This window comes from Monodon monoceros, unplaced genomic scaffold, assembly GCF_005190385.1.
Source record: "Monodon monoceros isolate NGI ecotype Baffin Bay Population unplaced genomic scaffold, NGI_Narwhal_1 Super_Scaffold_4, whole genome shotgun sequence".
Taxonomy (NCBI): Eukaryota; Metazoa; Chordata; class Mammalia; order Artiodactyla; family Monodontidae; genus Monodon; species Monodon monoceros.
The window spans coordinates 79,690,413-79,711,231 of NW_021703781.1; the positions used below are offsets into that span (position 1 = coordinate 79,690,413).

General features: G+C 49.2%; 1 protein-coding gene across 1 annotated transcript in view; it reads right to left on the reverse strand.

Moving 5' to 3' along the window:
• Positions 1–20,819, reverse strand: part of LOC114883373 — a 47,453-nt gene that overhangs the window by 16,870 nt on the left and 9,764 nt on the right. The window lies entirely within an intron of this gene.

Genomic DNA, 20,819 nt, shown 5'->3' on the forward strand with positions numbered 1-20,819 from the left:
TAGGAATCGGGCACCATCCTCACCCCACCTCTCCCTCCTCCATCTTCACCCTGACCTAGCCCCCAGGCCCATCCATCCTAGTCCAGAGACCCTGGTGCACTTGCGGGACGTGAGGTCAGTTGAGGTCATGCTTCCCATCTGTTCACTGACCAAAAAATGCCCAGTGCCGCTGTGGGTCACGTGTCCCCTCGGCCTCACTCCCGGGCTCCTTGGCTGCAAGTCCCTTCTCCCCCCAGAAATGCCAGCGGCCCCCATGCCTCCGTCCTTCAATCTCGCCTCACCCGCTTCTGTCCAGACAACTCTAATCATAGCCACCTCAAGGCACTCTCCTGTCCCCCGAGACTAGAACCCTGGCCCGTCGACCCCAGGGCCAAATTCTGAATGGACCAGAGGCCTTCCCCCCTGGATGTCCCTTGTCACCTGGGACAAGGTGTTAGGTGTCACCTGCACCTAACACCAAGTCTAACACCTCCATCCTCATCTCAGGCCTGCTTCTCCTTCTATGATTTTAAAGCACCGAAAAACAGCCTCTTGCAGATGACAGCCTGCCAGGCTGTTACAGCTCAGGCCTTTCTCTCCATTTAGAGTTCGCCTATCTTCTCCACTGGACCATGTCCCACACCCGGCTGGCGGTGACTCTGTGTGTCTTGGCCACCATGGTTATCCCCAGTCTAATACGTTGCATGGTATGTAGTAGGCACTCAATAATATCCATGACTGGCTTTTCCATTTAACGTTTTGTGGGCATTTTGGTAATTAACATATCAATATTTTGATGTTGATCCAATGCTGTGCTCCATGGCCTTGCCCTGACCCGTATCAATGGATGCACAGACTCTGTGCTTATCTGCACCACACACAAAGCTCCAGGAGCTCTTTGTGTATGAGTCGCTGACTGCATCTCTGCTGGTTTCCATGAGCTAGGTTTCTAGGAATGCAGTTACTGGCCTGAAGCGCTTTTGGTTCAAATCAGGAGCAGCTTCTTCACTAGCTCAGCCCAGGGTGGGAAGGGCTGGCCACCTGGTTTAAGCCTCTGACCCATCCACCCTAGGCCTGTCCTTCCTTCCGACCGAGGTGCAGGTCTGTCCCAGCAGGAGGGATGAGGCTCCCAGGGTCCGCACCCTGCTCGGCCTGGGCAGTGCCCTGCAGTGCGCCCTCTTGGGGCATGTGTCCAGGGACCCTGCAGCTGCCCCCTGGGCCCTCACAAGGAGCTCAGGCCACTGCTTTGGTGGTGAGCTTAGCCTTCCAGGTGGCCTGCAGGCCTGGACACTGGCTGCCCCCAAGGCTGCAGCACCCAGGTGTGCTGGCCACCTTGGCCCTCTCTGCAGACCACTGCCCCTCCTTCACCCTCACACCCCAGTGTCCAGCAACCCTGAGGCCAGGTCCCTGTGGCCCTGAGACCTGTCCCCAAGCCCACAGCTAGACTATTGGGCTTCTTTATAAATTGAGATAAAACCCACGTAACATAAAATTAACCATTTTAGCCATTTAAAGCACCCGGTTCAGTAGCATTTAGTGCATGTTAGTACATTCAGAGTTGCGCTCTATCCAGTTCTACAGAATTTTCAAGCCCCCAGAGGAAACCCTGCACCCATTAAGCATTGCTTCCCAGTCCCCTGTGATAGTAATTAAACAAGGAGGTCGTCAGACAGTGGCTCTGATGCCAGGTAGCCACAAAAGCCAGCCGACACCTAAGCCGAGTCATGCACTCGAATCTGGGAAGATGAGACCTGAAAACTCCAAACACAAACAGCTGTGGGGTCTTTCCCAAATACGACAGCTGCTTAAGCTGTGGCCAAATTTTCCTGCTCTCCAAGTCTTCTCTATAAAAACCCCTCCCCGCTCCTGTCGGGCGGGCCTGGGGGGGCTCCAATCACCTCCAGTTTCACATTGATGTTTGTTCACATAGACCCTTGAAAACATGTACCGTGCCTCAGTTTACCCAGCTCCCGCCAGGCCCTAGTCCTCGCCAATCTGCTTTCTGCGTCTGTGGATCTGCCTGGTCTGGACACTTCATACAAATGAGACCACACGAGACGTGGCCGATGGTGTCTGGCTCCTTTCCCTTTGCATCACGCTTTCGAGGTTCCTCCAGGCTGTGGCAGGATAGGTGTCCCCTCCCTTTGATGGCTGAGGGCTATTCCAGGGCGTGGACTGCAACCCTGACCCATGAGGGCCGTGCCCCGTCCCCCCTCCTGACCGCCCTCAGCTCAGGAGACTCAGCCCAGGCCCCGCGGCCCCCAGGCGGGCGCTGGCCCCAGTGCAGCTCACAGAGGTCTTGGGAGGATACCGGGGAAGCTCATTCCATTCAGACCAAACAGCTGCCCAAGACACCCACGAACATGCACCCACGCAGCACACTGCCCCCAGCCTGTGGAGAAGTGGCGGTTACGGCCGTTGTCCCAGAAACCATGAGCCTGGGTGTTTGTCCCCAAGGTGGGTCTGGGTCCCCCCCTTGCCAGGGGCCCAGCCTCTCCCTGTGACCCTGAGCAGAGAGGCCGCCTTCACCTAGGCACAGTGGGGGAAAGGACCAGCTTTCCTCAAGAAGTGGGGGCAACAGATCTGGGCCGAGACCCCCCGGCTGCCAGGTGGCATGTCTGTCCTCGGTGGAGAAGACGCTGGTGCGGGAGTGGAGGCCAGCTGCCCAGGCCGTCCTGCCGGGCGTGCCAGGCTCTGCCAGCAGTGGGCTGGGGCTCTCTTCCCCAGGCTGGGTTCCGAGGCCAGGGCTGGCCTCCAGACACCTGCGGCAGGCACTCCCGAGCCAGTGGGTACAGCTGCCCGCAAAGACAGGGCCTGGCCGTCCACCAAGTGTGCGGGAACTTCCTCTGTCTGCCCTTCAGCCAGGCTGGGCTTCCACGGTGAGGCAAGGTGTGAGCCTGCACCCAGGTCCCAGAGGGCAACCCAGACGGAGGGAGTGACACCGGGAGACGGGGGAGAGCAAAAACGGCATCCAGGTTTTAGTGGCCGGGGTGCCAGGGTCAGTGGAAGGCCCCTCTGAGCTGTTCCGGAGAGAGAGCTGTGCTGGTAGCCGATGCCCAGCAGCCCACCGCAGACTGGGAACTCCATGCCCACAGGAGAGGGTGTGCAGAAAAGGGAACCCTCCTACACTGTTGGTGGGAATGTAAATTGGTGCAGCCACTACGGAGAACAGTATGGAGGTTCCTTTAAAAACTAAAAGTGGAGCTACCATTGATCCAGCAATCCCACTCCTGGGCATATATCTGGAGAAAACCATAATTCGAAAAAATACATGCACCCCAATTTCATTGCAGCACTGTTTACAATAGCCAAGACATGGAGGCAACCTAAATGTCCATCAACATTTAGGATGGTGGTACATATATACAATGGAATATTACTCAGACATAAAAAAGGAATGAAATAATGCCATTTGCAGCAACATGGATGGACCTGGAGATTATCATACTAAGTGAAGTAAGTCAGACAGAGAAAGACAGATATCATATGATATCGCTTATATATGGAATCTAAAAAAAAAACAAATGAAATTATTTGTAAAACAGAAACAGACATGCAGACTTAGAGAACAAATTTATGGTTTCCAGGGGGGAAGGGTGGAGGGGAGGGATAGACTGGGAGGTTGGGATTGACATATACACACTACTATATTTGAAATAGGTAACTGAAAAGGATATATATGTATAGCACAGGGAACTCTGCTCAATATTCTGTAATAACCTAAATGGGAAAAGAACTTTAAAAAGAATAGATACATGTATACGTATAACTGAATCACTTTGCTGTACACCTGAAACTAACACATTGTTAATCAACTGTATTTCAATGTAAAATAAAAATTTTTTAAATAATAAATAAATGAAAAATAAATACCTCCTCCTCACCCCTCCTGGGAGCAGCTGACCTATTAGCCACTCACACCTTAGTACGACTTTGTTCCCACTGCACAGACCCTCTCACAGTGCGGTAGCCACAGCAGCTGTACTCATGTTTCAGGGGCACCCAACTCCTGTGAGATTCTGATTCCTCTACCCAAAAGGAGACTTAGACTCCGTACCAGCCTTGAGGAATTTCAGGATATCAAGGATTAAGGACAGATCTCTGGAGTATTTAGAGAGGGAAAGGAGAGGTTAACCACGGAGGAATGAGGATCCAATCAGCAACAGGCTTCTCATCAGTCCCAGTGGGTCCCAGAAAACAATGAAGTCAACCTTTAAAGTCAGGAGGTGGGTATTTTGAACTCAGAATCTATCCTCAGCCGAACCATCAATTACATTTGAATTTCCAGATATGCAAATTTGGGGGAAGTAATCTGTTAATTCTCCTTTTGTGCCCTTTCTGAGAAAATTTTCTTGAGGATGTACTCCAACAACGCCAACAACGACAAAAGGAATTCAAGAAAAAGAAAGAAATGGAATCCAAGAAAACAGTTGCATTAACCCAAGAGTGAAACATGAAAGTAAATTCTAGTCTGAGAGCCTAGGTAACAGCCAGTACAAAAACTAGCGCTCCAGAAGGGAAGCTGGCTGGCCTTCCTGATGTGGAAGCATGCTTGTTCCATCAATATGGAAAAAGAAAGGCCGTTAGCAATGCCAGGATAAAGAGTTACAGATGAGTGTCATGGGCCCAGATGAGGCATCCTGATGCGATTTGGAGCAACTGATAGAATGTAAAAATTATACATCCATTTCAACATGAGTCCTGGACCATCCCCTTGCCAGAAGCCAGGCTCAGTGGTATAGGAAAGGAATAATATTTATAAAATCATAATATATTTTTACTAGCTTTAGAATTATAGACTCAACATAGTGGCAACAATAGGGGAAACACAGTTAACAGATTGAGGACAGAGTGCTATAAATTCTCCCCTAGCCGTTTGTTAAATTGCAACCCCTCACCTCCCTCCCTCTTCTCCCAGCTTTAGTTTTCTCCACAGCTCTCATCACCACCTGACACCCTCTTGCACTGTTGGTGGGAAAGTAAATTAATATAACCACTATGGAGAACAGTATGAAGGTTCCTTAAAAAGCTAAAAATAGAACTACCATATGACCCAGCAATCCCACTACTGGGCATATACCCTGAGAAAACCATAATTCAAGAAGAGTCATGTACCACAATGTTCATTGAAGCACTATTTACAATAGCCAGGACATGGAAGCAACTTAAGTGTCCATCGACAGATGAATGGATAAAGAAGATGTGGCACATATATACAATGGAATATTACTCAGCCATAAAAAGAAACGATATTGAGCTATTTGTAGCGAGGTAGATGGACCTAGAGTCTGTCAGGTAGCGTGAAGTAAGTCAGAAAGAGAAAAACAAATACCGCGTGCTAACACATATATACGGAATCTAAAAAAAAAAAAAGGGGGGTTCTGAAGAACCTAGAGGCAGGACAGGAATAAAGACGCAGACATAAAGAATGGACTTGAGGACACAGGGAGGGGGAAGGGTAAGCTGGGACTAAGTGAGAGAGTGGCATGGATATATAGACACTACCAAAATAGCTAGCTAGTGGGAAGCAGCCGCATAGCACAGGGAGATCAGCTCAGTGCTTTGTGACCACCTAGAGGGGTGGGATAGGGAGGGTGGGAGGGAGACCCAAGAGGGAGGGGATATGGGGATATATGTACACATATAGCTGATTCACTTTGTTATACAGCAGAAACTAACACAACATTGCAAAGCAATTATACTCCAATGTAAATGACAGGGCATCACTGACACAGTTGGAGGGAACAGTGCAGAGAGAGGATTCCCCACTTCTTCCCCTGACACAGAAGGGAGACAGGAGTGTGTCCAAGGCTGGTCGCGGAAGTGGAGGTCCATACATGGGATTCTAAACTATTCATGAAAACACGGAAGGGCTAAAAACAATATACCAAAATTAAGTGGGGAATGGATGAAGTTGAAATGACTTAAGCTTCTCTTTCATACTGAGAAGTCAAATAGAACTTGCTTAAAATGGACAAATGCAGGGACAGAGTGGAAGCATTTCATTTAGACTTATGGTGGTAACAAGATCTGAAAACATAACGGTTAAAATGGTTCTCTCCTTAGCGGGGGAATGGGGTGGGAAATGTTTCTTTTTCATTTCATATCAGTCTACACTGCTTTAATATTTTTACTTCCTGTGTAATACTTTTATAATTTTAAAAATGTGGGGAAAAAGCCATGGACACAGACATCAATGTCCTTGTTTCCTGTAAAAATGTCTTCACTTGTTTATGATTTAGTCTTATCCCCTTGGACTTTATATACATCTATATTAAAAAAATAGCCATCGAAGAGCACATCTGTAGGGTTTGGAAACTGCAATGAAAGACATTCATGTCCATTATGTCACCTCATGTCCCCATATGAGGATTCGTGCCGCACACCTCTCCCAGAATTTCTCACCTGAAGAAAGTTTGCCCCAACCTGGGAAAAATATCTACAACAGATATGGAGGACAGAAGGGTTGACATCCTTAATAAAGAGAAACTTTCTCAAATTAACGAGAAAAATTCCTAAATATCTCAATAGAAAAAAAGGATGAAGGATATAAAGCATCTCACCAAAGGAGAAATGAAAAATTGTCAAATAAAACAGCAAATTAACTTTTTTACCCCTCAGCCTGGCAAAATTGAAAACAGAGGAGGAGGAAGAGAAAGGGAAGGAGGAGAGCAAGGAGGGGGGAGAGCCAGTAATGATGGGAGTGGGAGGTAGGGGGAGCCTGCCTCCTGGGCCCTGCAGCCAGAGGCACCATCTTCCGTGGGCCAATTGGAGGATGTGGCCAAAAGTCCAGCAGTTTTACTTCTAGGAACTGAGACTAAGGAAATAATTGGCTAAGTGTGCAAAGATGTATATCAATCAATGACAGGTGTCAAAGACACCAGGACACACACAAAGGGAGAAAGGAGGCAGGGTGAGGAGAGAGGCAGAGATTGGAGTGATGGAGGAAGCCCAGGGACCACCTAGAACCACCAGCAACTAGGAGGAAGGCAGGAAGGATGCTCTCCTAGAGCCTCCAGAGGGAGCCTGGCCCTGCCCACACCTTGATTTTGGACTTCGGCCTCCTGAATTATGAGATGATAAATGTCTATCATTTTAAGCCGCCAGCCTGTGGTACCTGGTCACATGTCCTGGGAAACTAAGTGTAATTCTTTTTTTTTTTTTTTTTTTTTTTTTGGTTCGCGGGCCTCTCGCTTTTGTGGCCTCTCCCGTTGCGGAGCACAGGCTCCGGACGCGCAGGCTCAGCGGCCATGGCTCACGGGCCCAGCCGCTCCGCGGCATGTGGGATTCTCCCGGACCGGGGCACGAACCCGTGTCCCCTGCATCGGCAGGCGGACGCTCAACCACTGCGCCACCAGGGAAGCCCCCTAAGTGTAATTCTTAACAGTGTAAGAATTAACATTGGGCTCACAGTCTCAGGCTGGACGAGGGTGCCCAGCCTAGCGGGCTGACTCCCAAGTGGGGCCTCCATCTCTGGTCCACCAATGCCACTGTGTCAGCTGGAACTGACAGGGTTCTATTCAAAAAAGGAAGATGGGAGAAGAATCCAGGGGGTAGTTTGGGTCAGTTTCATTGCTCCCCTCACCCATGCAGCCAACTGTGGCCTGGAAGGTGCATCAGGTGAAACAGATGTGGCTCCAGGTGATCACCTGGTACGTGGCAGGCAGGTCCTCAAAGGATGGAGGGCTTCCCAGGTGAGCTAGACCCATGAAAATAGGACAAGCACAGCAGACAGAATGATGTTTAAGCGCTCAGTGTATCTTAAAACTGTAGGTCCCGTTTCTTCCTTTCTTTAAAAATAGGCCGGGGGGCTTCCCTGGTGGCGCAGTGGTTGAGAGTCCACCTGCCGATGCAGGGGACACAGGTTTGTGCCCCAGTCCGGGAAGATCCCACATGCCGCGGAGCAGCTAGGCCCGTGAGCCATGGCCGCTGAGCCTGCGCGTCTGGAGCCTGTGCTCCGCAACGGGAGAGGCCACAACAGTGAGAGGCCCGCATACTGCAAAAAAAAAAAAAAAAATAGGCTGTATAAACTGGGAGAAAATATTTGTAAATGATGTGACTGACAAGGGCTTAATTTCCAAAAAATATACACTAAGTCCCCTACATACACACGAGTTCCATTCCAAGAGCACGTTTGCGAGTCCAATTTGTTCATAAGTGCAACAAAGTTAGCCTAGGTACCCAACTAACACAATGGGCTATATAGTACTGTACTGTAATAGGTTTATAATACTTTTCACACAAATAACACATAAGATACAAACAAACACAACAAATAAAACATTTTTAATCTTACCGTACAGTCCCTTGAAAAGGACAGCAGTGTAGCACAACAGCTGGCATCCAGGGGCTGGCATTGAGGGAACAGGCAAGAAGAGTTACTGACTGCAGGAGGGAGAGGAGGTGGGAGATGGTAGAGCTGAAGGGTCGTGAGCAATAGGAGACGGAGGGCAAGCTGCAATTTCACTTACACCTGACGTTGATGGCACAGGTTCTGGTTCCTTGCTGGATTCAAATCTATCTACCCTCTTGAAAAAACAATTCAGTGATGTCTGGGTAGTAGCTCTTTTTTCTCATCATAGATGACACCGTAGCGCTGGATTGCATTCTGAACGGCTGCTGCAACCTTCATCTACTGTTCTTCCTTTGGGTCTGTGCCTCATAAACTAACAGTGCCTCCCAAATAAAGGAAATCCCCTCACCATTTCCTGTGTCATGAATCTCTCTGGTTCTTCAGTTACTTTTTCTTCCTCTTGTCTTTCTTCATCCTTTCTCTGTGTCTCCAGTTCCATCAGGTCTTCATTAGTAAGCTCCTCGTGTTGTACAGCAAGGAGTTCAATGAAGTCATCCTCTTGCAGATCTAGCTCCAGCTTCTTGCTGAGGGCCACTACGTTGCTGAAGACCTCTTTGGACTCCTCATCTACCTCTCAAATCCACGAAAATCATGAACAAACTGTGAAAAAAGGTTCTTCCAAACCCCATTCATGGTGAAGGCCATAACCTCACACACGCTGGCATCTTTCAAAGTTCGCAACTTGAAGTTTTGTGTAAGGGACTTACTGTAAACAGCTCATAAGATTCAACAACAACAACAACAACAACAAAAAAAAAACAACCCAATCAAAAATGGACAGAAGACCTAAACAGACAATTTTCCAAAGAAGACCTACAGATTGACAACAGGCACAAGAAAAGATGCTCAACATCACTAATCATTAGAGAAAATGCAAATCAAAACTACACCAAGGTACCACCTCACCCTAGTCAGAATGGCCATCATTTAAAAATCTACAAATAACAAATGCTGGAGAGGGTGTGGAGAAAAGGGAACCCGCCTACATTTTTAGTGGGAATGTAAATTGGTGCAGCCACTATTGAAAACAGTATGGAGTTTCCTCAGAAAACTAAAAATAGTTGCCATATGAAGAATCAACATTGTGAAAATGACTATAGTACCCAAAGCAAACTACAGATTAAATGCAATCCCTATCAAACTACCAAAGGCATTTTTTCACAGAACTAGAACAAAAAATTTCACAATTTGTATGGAAAAACAAAGACCCCGAATAGTCAAAGCAATCTTGAGAAAGAAAAACAGAGCTGGAGGAATCAGGTTCCCGAACTTCAGACTATACTACAAAGCTACAGTAATCAAGACAGTATGGTACTGGCACAAAAACAGAAATATAGATCAATGGAACAGGATAGAAAGCCCAGAGATAAACCCACCCACGTGTGGTCACCTTATTTTTGATAAAGGAGGCAAGAATATACAATGGAGAAAAGACAGCCTCTTCAATAAGTGTGCTGGGAAAACTCGACAGCTACTTGTAAAAGAATTAAATTAGAACACTCCTTAACACCATACACAAAAATAACCTAAAATGGATTAAAGACCTAAATGTAAGGCCAGACACTATAAAACTCTTAGAGGAAAACATAGGCAGAACACTCTATGAGGTAAATCATAGCAAGATCATTTTTGACCCACCTCCTAGAGAAATGGAAATAAAAACAAAAATAAACAAATGGGACCTAATGAAACTTTTGAACAGCAAAGGAAAACATAAACAAGACGAAAAGGCAACCTGCAGAATGGGAGAAAATATTTACAAATGAAGCAATTGACAAAGGATTAACCTCCAAAATTTATAAGCAGCTCATGAAGCTCAATATCAAAAAAACAAACAACCCAATCCAAAAATGGGCAGAAGACCTAAATAGACATTTCTCCAAAGAAGATATACAGATTGCCAATAAACACATGAAAGAATGCTCAACATCATTAATCATTAGAGAAACGCAAATCAAAACTACAATGAGGTATCACCTCACACTGGTCAGAATGGCCATCATCAAAAAATCTACAAACAATAAATGCTGGAGAGGATGTGGAGAAAAGGGAACCCTCTTGCACTGTTGGTGGGAATGTAAATTGATACAGCCACTATGGAGAACAGTATGGAGGTTCCTTAAAAAACTAAAAATACAACTACCATATGACCCAGCAATCCCACTACTGGGCATATACCCTGAGAAAACCATAATTCAAAAAGAGTCATGTACCACAATGTTCATTGCAGCACTATTTACAGTAGCCAGGACATGGAAGCAAACTAAGTGTCCATCGACAGATGAATGGATAAAGAAGATGTGGCACATATATACAATGGAATATTACTCAGCCATAAAAAGAAATGAAATTGAGTTATTTGTAGTGAAGTAGATGGACCTAGAGTCTGTCATACAGAGTGAAGTAAGTCAGAAAGAGAAAAACAAATACCTCATGCTAACACATATATACGGAGTCCAAAAAAAAGGTTCTGAAGAACCTAGAGGCAGGACAGGAATAAAGATGCAGACATAGAGAATGGACTTGAGGACACGGGGAAGGGGAAGGGTAGGCTGGGACGAAGTGAGAGAGTGGCATGGACATACACACACTATCAAATGTAAAATAGATAGCTACTGGGAAGCAGCCACATAGCACAGGGAGATCAGCTCGGTGCTTTGTGACCACCTAGAGGGGTGGGATAGGGAGGGTGGGAGGGAGACACAGGATATGGGGATATATGTATACATATAGCTGATTCACTTTGTTATAAAGCAGAAACTAACACAACATTGTAAAGCAATTATACTCCAATAATGACGTTAAAAATAAAACAAAAAAAGGCACAGTCCAAATGGAAAGGAAGGGATGGGTAATATGTCATATGAAGAGGTGTGCTGATATATATGCATGTCTAGGAAAGGAGAAGGCTAACATGTGATATCCTGTTTGTTAAGAGTAATAAAAATAGCAAAGTTTACAAAAAAAAGTTGCCATATGATCCAGCAGTCCCAATCCTGGGCATATATCCAGACAAAACTATAATTCAAAGAAATAAATGCACTGCTATATTCATAGCAGCACTATTCACAATAGTCAAGACATGGAAACAACCTAAATGTCCATTGACAGATGAATGGATAAAGAAGATGTGGTACATATATACAACGGAATACTACTTGGCAAAAAAAAGAATGAAATAATGCCATTTGCAGCAACATGAATGGACCTAAAGAATGGACCTAGAGATTATCATGCTAAGTGAAGTAAGTCAGACAAAGACAAATTCCATATGACATCACTTATATGTGGAATCTAAACTATGACACAAGTGAACTCATCTACAAAACACAACAGACTCACAGGCATAAAGAACAGACTTGTGGTTGCTAAGGGGATGGAGGGGTGGGGGAGGGATGGACTGGGAGTTTGGGATTAGCAGATGCAAACTAGTGTACATAGGATGGATAAAGAACAAGGTCCTACTGTAGAGCACAGGGAACTATATTCAATATCCTATGATAAACCATAATGGAAAAGAAGATGAAAAAGAGTGTACACATATGTCAAACTGAATCACTTTGCTGTACAGTAGAAAGTAACACAACATTGTAAATCAACTATACTTCAACAAAATAATTATTTTTTAAAGGCCATATAGTAAGTTGATACCATATTTGGAAACTGATGCATTCCTTCTCAGCTCTGGTAAGAACGGGCTAAAAAATACAACAAACTAGTGAATATAACAGAAAAGAAGCAGACTCACAGATCTAGAGAACAAACTAGTGGTTACCAGTGGGGGTGGGGCAATAAAGGGGTCAGAGAGGAAGAGGTACAAACTGTGAGGTACAAAATAAACTACAAGGGTATATTGTAGGAATATAGCCAATATGTTAAAAAAACTATAAATGGAGTATAACCTTTAAAAATTATGAATAACTGCATTGTACACCTGTAAGTTAGATAATATTGTATAGCAGCTATACTTCAACTAAAAAAACAAGGAAGCAAGGAAGAAAGAAACGAGAGAGGGAGGGAGGGAGGGAGGGAGGGAGGGAAGGAGAGAGAGAGAGAAAGAGAGAGAGAGAGAAAGAGGAAAGAAAGAAAGGAAAGGAAAGAAAAGGAAAGGAAGGAAGGAAAGAAAAGAAAGAAAGAAAAGGAAAGAAAGGAAGGAAGGAAGGAAGGAAGGAAGGAAGGAAGGAAGAAAGAAAAGAAAGGCAAAATAGAAGGAACCTGGCTGTGTCTAACCAGAGCCACCAAGCATGCCCAAGCCGGACGTCACCTCGGCCCAGCTGGTACCTGAGGAGTCCCGGGCACCACTTGGCCAACCTTCCAGGCTCAGATGTGGGCACGTCCCTTTGACATTTGCCATGGCCCCTGAGGGTAATTCACGTGTCACTTCCTGGAAGCGTTTTAAGGGCCAAGTTCTAGCATCAGTCAGCATTTGCTTCCCTTCTGGGTGGCTGAGCAGCCAGTTTAGAAGGAGATGGACCAGCCTGGGACCCTCTCAAGGGTCTGGGCCACCTGGACCCAAGCGTGAGCCAGAGATAACTCGGGTTATTTTAATCCACTATGGTTGGGGAGTCCTTTGTTATTACTTAGCTTATCCTAACAAACAACCTGAACATCTTTCAGGAAAGGAGAACTTAAGCCAAGATTGCAACCCGTTCAGAGCCCAGCGCCACGTGGTGAGGGCACGCAGAGGGGCTGCCTCCCTTACTTATCCAAAAAAGCCAGCTGATCGCCGAGCAGGCAGGGGGATACACACTGGTGGGCCAAACGTGGCACATAGGCCACCGGCTGGGACCTCGACTTCAAAGACATGACGGTGAGTACCCAGGGGGAACGTCACACAGCCAGGAGAAACAGTGGGCTCCCCAAGCGTGCTGGAGGGCATGGAGTCCGTGGGCGGCAGGAACATAGAATCCTGTTGAAATGTTCATACACAAGAAGAAATGTGGACATTTGCACAGTCACAAATGCACTAACAAAATGTGATATATCCGTACAATGGGATATTATTCAGCCATAATGAGGAATAAAATACTAACACACTCTTCACCACAGATGAACCTTGAAGACATTATACTGAGTGAAAGAAGCCAGACACGAAAGACCGTGCATTGCGTGATTCCATTTACATGAAATGTGCAGAGCAGGGAAATCTATGGAGATAGAAAGTAGACAGAAAACAGGCCGCGTAGGGCTCGCGGGTGTTCAGCTGCTTTCCGAGGTGATGACGAGACGCTAAAATTGACTGTGGTGATGGGTGCACTTATCTGTGAATACACACTTTAAATGGGTGAGGTGTATGTTATGTGACTTGTATCTCAATAAACTAGTTTTGAAAAAGAAATGTGTGTATCTGTACTTACACAGCCAAGACCTGCCAATGGCATTTGCTCCGGGGATGGGACTAGGGCAGGAAGAGGATGGGAGCTTTTTGCTCTGAGCTTTGAACTGTGTCTCTGTTTCATTTCCGAATTGTAGGAAGTTTTGCAATAAGCAGTTACTTTTGCTACTGGGGAGAAAAGGAGGCCCACAGCCTGTGTCTGCCAGTCTGACGTCCTGCAGATTCACCAACATCCTCTTCCTGCTTTTTAAGAAGGCCGAGTCCACGTGGGCTTTGCTGCGCCGAACGCCCTCCGTGTGCCCGTCTGGCTGGGAGAGCGCAGTCCTCAGAAGCCCAGCAAGTGCTCGTGAACTTCTGGGAAAACGCACGTACATTCTCCTAAGTGACCTCGGCCGAGCCTTCCCTGTTTCTGGATGGCGTTGCAGCCATTTATGGTAAAACTGAACTGGGCTCCACATCAATCCTTTTCTTGTTGAAAGGTTCTGGTTATAAACCACATCCTCAGAAGGATAATTAAAAGATGGATTAGACGGGCCATCCTGCTTTCTTGGGGCAGATAACTTGGATGCAGGCCCGCAGCCGGTGAGAGCTCACCCAGTCAGCTCGCTGTGGTCATCGTGACGTGCGGGTCTCGGCTGGTGTCTTAGGTAGGATGCACGTGGCTGGGGCGAAAGTTACCATCACTGCACATGTATCCTGCATTGTTCACTTTTGACAAAACAGACTTTTAGTTCCAGAGGTGGCTTGCGTCTAGAATGGCTGTTGGATCCTTACGAATGAAGCTTTATTTCCACGAGCTCGCCCCTGACATGGGCTTCGAGAAAAGCATGCAGACGCTAGCCAGAGGGGCACCGTGGAGGAACAGCGGGACAGCATCCACGAGCAGGACAAGTCTGGCTCTGCAGTCAGGAGGGGGCCTGCTTGGAGCCAGGCCCGCGTGGAGCCTCTGCCCGTCTGCCATCGCCTGGTCAGCCTCCCACTCCATCTGGCACAGGTGTGCGTGTGGCTGCCCTGGGGTCTGGATTCCCACGTTCTGCTTTGTCCCTGCTGTGGAGTTTTGGAGGAAAACACCAGCCTGGCATATTTAGCCCTAAAGTCCAGCCAAAGTGGAGGCAGGGCACATTCAGGAGACCCGTGGGTCCTGCTTTGCTGCGGCCCTGTGAAGCCTATCAGGAGGACTTGTGGGATGAGTGGGGACCCACAGGGCAGAGACAGGCCTAGAAGAGGGAGACCCACACTCTGACCTGTGACATTCTCTCCTGGGCAGTGGCTGCACCTCCCGGTGTCTCAGCGCCCAGCCCTCACGGGATCTGGTGAGTGCACTCGGCCTGCCGCAGACTCCCAGTGCCATGGGGGCCTTGGCGCTGCTCCAGGGCAAGGCCGTGTCGTTGTCGGTTTGATGTGTCTGTCTCCTCAACTGGACAGCCGCACGGGGCACGGAGTGGCACCCGCGAGATACAGTTCCCAGCACGCAGCAGGTATTTTAGATGGGGCTCTTCAGGTTGGAAAAAAAAGATAAATCTACTGTAACTCAAGCACGAAAGGTGTAGTGGCCTCAGCACTGCTCTCAGGTGGAGGTTTGGTTGCCGGACTGACTCTGGCGAACAAGCTGACAGAGGCCGTTTATTGGTGGGTTGCCAGGAGCTCCCAGAATTGATGGGAGAAGGGGCACCACAGATGTTCCAGGCATCTCAGAGCAGGAGGCAGACAGTCGTCTGGCTGTTGAGGGCTTGAGGGCTCTCCCATCATGCAAAGCTGGGTCCCAGGTGGTGTTGCTGGGGGTACCACGTAGGCTGTGCTGTGGTCACTGCCCCATGAGGACAGAAGGCTTGGTGGCTGGGGGAGAGCGCCAGGCAGGTGGCATTGAGAGCTTCAGAGGGCAGTGGTGGCAGCTCTCACAGGCTACTGGGGCCCAGGGACAGGAGTGGGGCTCCTGTCCCTCCCTCCAGTGCAGAGCTGGGGCTCAGAGCCAGACGGGGAGAGGGGACCGATGTCCCCATGGCTTCACTCCCGGACTGGAGGCAGGTCTCGTGCAGGCTGAACAACGGCCACCGTGGTGGCTGACCGGGAATCGGGCGGGATCTCACCCCCTCCTCGCTCTGTGAGCCCCACCCTGATGCTCTAATCACAGTTTCTGTGGATGGGACCTCGCCTGGCAGACAAGTGACTATTACTTTCTATGACGAAAGATGCCGTTAAGGTTCTTGAGGGGAGTAGCTCATCCTGGGTTATCTGGGTGGCCCGAAATGCCATCAGGTGTCCTCCTAGAGGGACACAGAGGGAGGTTTGGTACAGATGCACAGGGGAGGCCATGTGAGGATGGACGCAGAGACGGGAGTGAAGCACCACGGCAGCACGCAGGCTGAAAGAGGTGGGAAGCCACCCCCCCAGAGCCTGCAGAGGGAGCGCAGCCCCGCATGACACCTTGATTTTGAACTTCTGGCCTGCAGGACTGTGAGAGAACGCATTTCTGTTGATTTAAAATACGTTGAGATAAAATAAGCTTGTGGTGGCGTGTTAGGCGGCCATGGGAAGCAGAGACAGGTGGGTATGGCTGTGCCCACCGCCGGCGAGGGTGTCCAGGTTCACGGACATCCGGCACCTTGCTGAGGCCACAGAGTGGGGTCTCGGGGCCGGAGGGAGTGCCAGCCCAGGGACACTGGCATGTCGCTGCCCCGGCGGCCAGGGCCGCAAACCTCAGGCTGCTGACCAGCCGCACGGGTGGAAAACAATGGTAATAACAACGGCCGATGCTCACTGCCGCACAGCCAGAGCCAGGCTCTGCCGTGTGCTCTGTGGCACCTACGAGGGGTGGGGACCCTAACCCCAGCCCTGTCCACACCGCAGAGGTGGAGGACAGGGTGTGAGCCATCCGCCCCGTGCAGGGCCAGGCCGGGACACGTCCGAGGGCAAACTTGATGCAGAAGCCACACTGTCGGCCTCCACCCTGCACTGCTTCCCCGAGGAAAGTTTATACTCATTAGAATAAATGGTTCATTCAAAGGCTTATATTTTATACCCAGTTTCATGTTTTCCAGTGACGCGGTGTGTTCTTGGATGTGAAGGAAAGCATCACTTCAGAGGGAAAAAGTATAAGGAAACCTTTTCTGTTTTGCCCTCAAGGGTGTTAATCTCACCCGGCTGCTGAGTTCGGGGCACAGTTCTGGGTGGGCTGGGCTTACGAGGCTGATGGGTCTGGGGGCTGCTCCCCCCGCACAGGCTGTCGCCCCCATCCGTTCCTCCACCACCTGGCGCAGTGGTGGACCCTCCTCTCTGTAGGTGCATTCGTCCCCACTCTGGTGTCCACTTTGAGTCTCTCACGCTTGTCGACAGCCAGAGCAGCGCAGGGACCAAAAAGGCAGGAGGCTGTAGCCTTAATGGATCTGAGACTCGGAGGGGCAGGCGTGGGCGTGGAGCCAGGCGCTGTGTCCTGGGATGGCGTCGTGCCCCAGACGGGGTTTGGGAGAGGTCGGCTCCCTTTGGGGAGGAGGGAGCCGTTTGAAACCGTCTGCCCCTTCCCTCTCACCTTTTCTCTTTTTGAAGGGGTTCCGAGTTGGAACCGTGGCTGGTGTCTATAAGATTCATCTGGGGCTTTTCTGGGTGTTTTTGAAAAGGCAGAACAGGAGAGAATTTAGGAACCAGACGGTTCTCGTAAAAAAAAATAATGAATTCCTCCCAAGTATGAGATATTGATTTAGCATCACCTAAGAAGTCATCCTAACACTCTGTGAAGAATATGCTTTCAGTTCTAAAATCTTCTAATGGATACGTCAATTTTAACTGATTTTTCCCCATTAGGTCTAAATCTTTCCTTTGGATCGTGCCATGCGGCTGTCATGAGCGCTGATAACATGACAAATGGGGTTAGGATACGCATTTCCATTTTCCAAATGAGCCTTTCCACTGAGGCTGCAGCTGGCCTGCCTCTTTCTAGGCAAATGAGCCCGAAGGCTTAGGCAGTGGGGTCCTCAGTGTGGGGTGTGGCTCCATCACATGCGCTGAGACAGGGCGGGGCCGGCCTCCCCCAGCAGCCTCTAGACCATGTGCTTGCCCCGCAGCCCAGCATCATACTTAATTGCTTGGTGACACTGCCGGTATTATCATCGTTCTTCTTCTTCTTTTGCCCGGAGATGAAATGACTGGTCCTGTGATGAGGCTGGCAGCAGCGGCACATTATCCCATGATGCTTGTTCTGTGCAGGCCCTGCTCTGACTGCTTCTCCACTATTAACCCACTTAGTCCTCACAACAGGTCACTGGGGGTTATCTGAGTTTTACAGATGAGGAAACCGAGGCACAGAGGGTTGGAGATGCGTCCGAGGCCACACAGCTGGGAAGTGGGCCTCGGGCTCCAGCCTCCAGTGGTGAGAAGCGCAGATGGGACCCTTTCTTGGCAGAGGACTGTCCGCCAGCTCCCCGGAGCGGGTCAGGCTGCCCGGCTGGGCTGCATGAGGCTCGTTACCTACCACCACTCACGGGCCCCACTGAGACCAGCGGCTGCCACCGGGAAGGTGGGGCCTGTCCTGCCGCGTGGCAAGGCCCCCGGCTGCAGTTGGCCTCCCTGGGCTGCTATCAGGGGGCCGGGTGGGAGGGGCCAGGTCTAGTGCGGCCCCCGAGCAGACTCAGCAACATCGCAGGGCAGCCCTTCGTGTCCTTCATCGCATGTGCCAAGTGTTCCTTTGCTTCTTTATTGATTTTGCTGCCTTGCTTTGCAAGGTTTTCCCCAGGACTTCACCATAATAATGTTTTCTAGTGAGGCTAATGATGTCTCCCTTAAGAGGCATTAATATTGGAATAAATTGTTCTTAAGGTGCATCGACTTATGAAGTAAACTGTAGTAAGCACGCTGCAGTGTTCCACGGAGCACGGTACACATCATAATATATAGAAAACTGTCGGGTATTCATAACTTTAACTTCCTGAATCAGTCCACAAGGGATGGGATGCCTTTCTAGAACAATCTCTGTCAGAGAGGAAAGCTCACCCAATGCTTCATCTGAAGGAGGTGGGGTGCTTGGCGGGAGCAGCCTGGGTGGTCACTAGGGATGGAGGCGGCCCCGGGAACCCCTCTGCACAGGAAGAAGGTACAGAGCATCTTCGAGACCTTCGTCCCCCTCTGGCCCATTGGAGATTTCACTGCCTAGACCCCGAAACCACAGCTTCAGGAGGACTTCGCTGCTTTGGAAGCTCTCTTCTTTAATGGTAGGTGTCAAATGCATCGCCGTATCTAAATATTCAATTCATTAAGTATTAAACATCCATTCTAAACAGCACTGTGAAATGCACATGAGAGCGGCTGTGTTATACCTTAATACAAAATTCAATAAATCTGTCGCCCCAAACTTTCCGACCTCGTTACAAAGTTGTGTGCTCACCGCTCGCCACCAAAGATGTGTCAGCTCCGTTGCCTCTCCTGGAAGCCAAAATGTCCAGGCGGCGGGCACGCAAGAAGGATGCCGGGGGATGGGGTGGGAATTGGCCACTGTCACCCGGGAGACATGGGAAATGAAGCTTTGCTTGTTTTGTGCATCCCCCAGAGAAACTACTGACTCAGTTCAAAGGACCCTCAGGCTTTGCCACCAAAGCAAACCCACATGTGTCCATGCCTGAGACCACAGTAGCTCCTGCAGCACGGGCAGGGCAGGGAGGACCACTGGCCCAGACCTGTGGGCCGCCCATGGGGTTAGCACCCTGCAGGGTCCACTAGCTCTGTGCAGAGGGGACTGGCAGGCAGCAGGGCCCCCACCATCCTGGGCCACTGGGAGATGAGCCCTAGGGGACAACAAAGCAAAGAGGACCCAGGGGCTGGCCAGAGTCTCGGAGCCATCAATTCTAGTGCACAGACACTCAGAACCATCTCCATGGAACCTCTGCCAACCACGAGGAGCTTGGCATGGGGCAGGGGGCAGCCGGGCACACAGGGCAGCTGACTGGCTGGTTAATTAACTGACCCACTAGGTGTTCTCTCCTCCCTCTTCACAGTGTTGCTTCTGCCTGGGCGTCTCTCTGGGAAGATCTCATCTTGCTGTGCTGCATGTCAAGTGAGGCCACACTCCGCCCACCGCGCCAGCTGCCATGCCGGCCGAACATCGCCCAACTCCTGCTGCACTTCGGGCTTCTCCTTCTCTCCGTCCCGAGGCTGCCCCCTGCTCCTCTGGCGCCAACTCATACCTTGCATGTGGTACCTGCTCCATAATCCTTCCTGAACTATTGAAAGAACAGATGGACATCCTGCATGGCCTATGAGAGAATGCACGAGTGTGGGCCCCACAAGGCCCCATCCCACCTTCCGTGTTAAACATGAATGGCACTGCTTGACACATTTTCAACACAACCCACAGTAGGAAACGTGGTTTATGCTGGACCAATCCTCACATGTTTATATCTCACGTGTGGTCTATTCTAACCTTTTAGCCTCTCTGAAATGCACTCTGTCTTACAAAGACCCCGCCTTGCAATGAAACGCTGCCTGGCACCCTCCTCAACTCACTTGAGTTGCCCATCTTTTTGGTACCACGTGGGGTGAACTTCATTTTTGTTAAAATGTCTTCAAAGAGAGTCACTATGATTCAGCGTTGAAATGAAAGAATTTTGAGTATGTAGAATGGTACCAAAGCAGGGCAGCTGATTCGAATTCAAATCAATATTGAATCAGAATTCAATATTAGGGAAGCAGGGCTTCCCTGGTGGCGCAGTGGTTGAGAAACCGCCTGCCAATGCAGGGGACACGGGTTCGAGCCCTGGTCCGGGAAGGTCCCACATGCTGTGGAGCAACTAAGCCCGTGCGCCACAACTACTGAGCCTGCGCTCTAGAGCCCGCGAGCCACAACTACTGAAGCCCACACGCCTAGAGCCCGTGCTGCGCAACACGAGAAGCCGCCGCAATGAGAAGCCCACGCACAGCAACGAAGAGTAGCCCCTGCTCACCACAACTAGAGGAAGCCCGCACGCAGCAACAAAGACCCAACTCAGCCAAAAATAAATAAATAAATCAATTAATTTAAAAAAAACATTAGGGAAGCAAATACGCATCATTGGGAGAATGATTGGGAGGCCACGTGGTTTTCTGCAAAACAACATCCAGTGGTTTATGAACCTGAAGGAAAGAAGAGGCCCATAAGTAGGTGAGGCTGGGTTGTGTTTGGTGACCAAG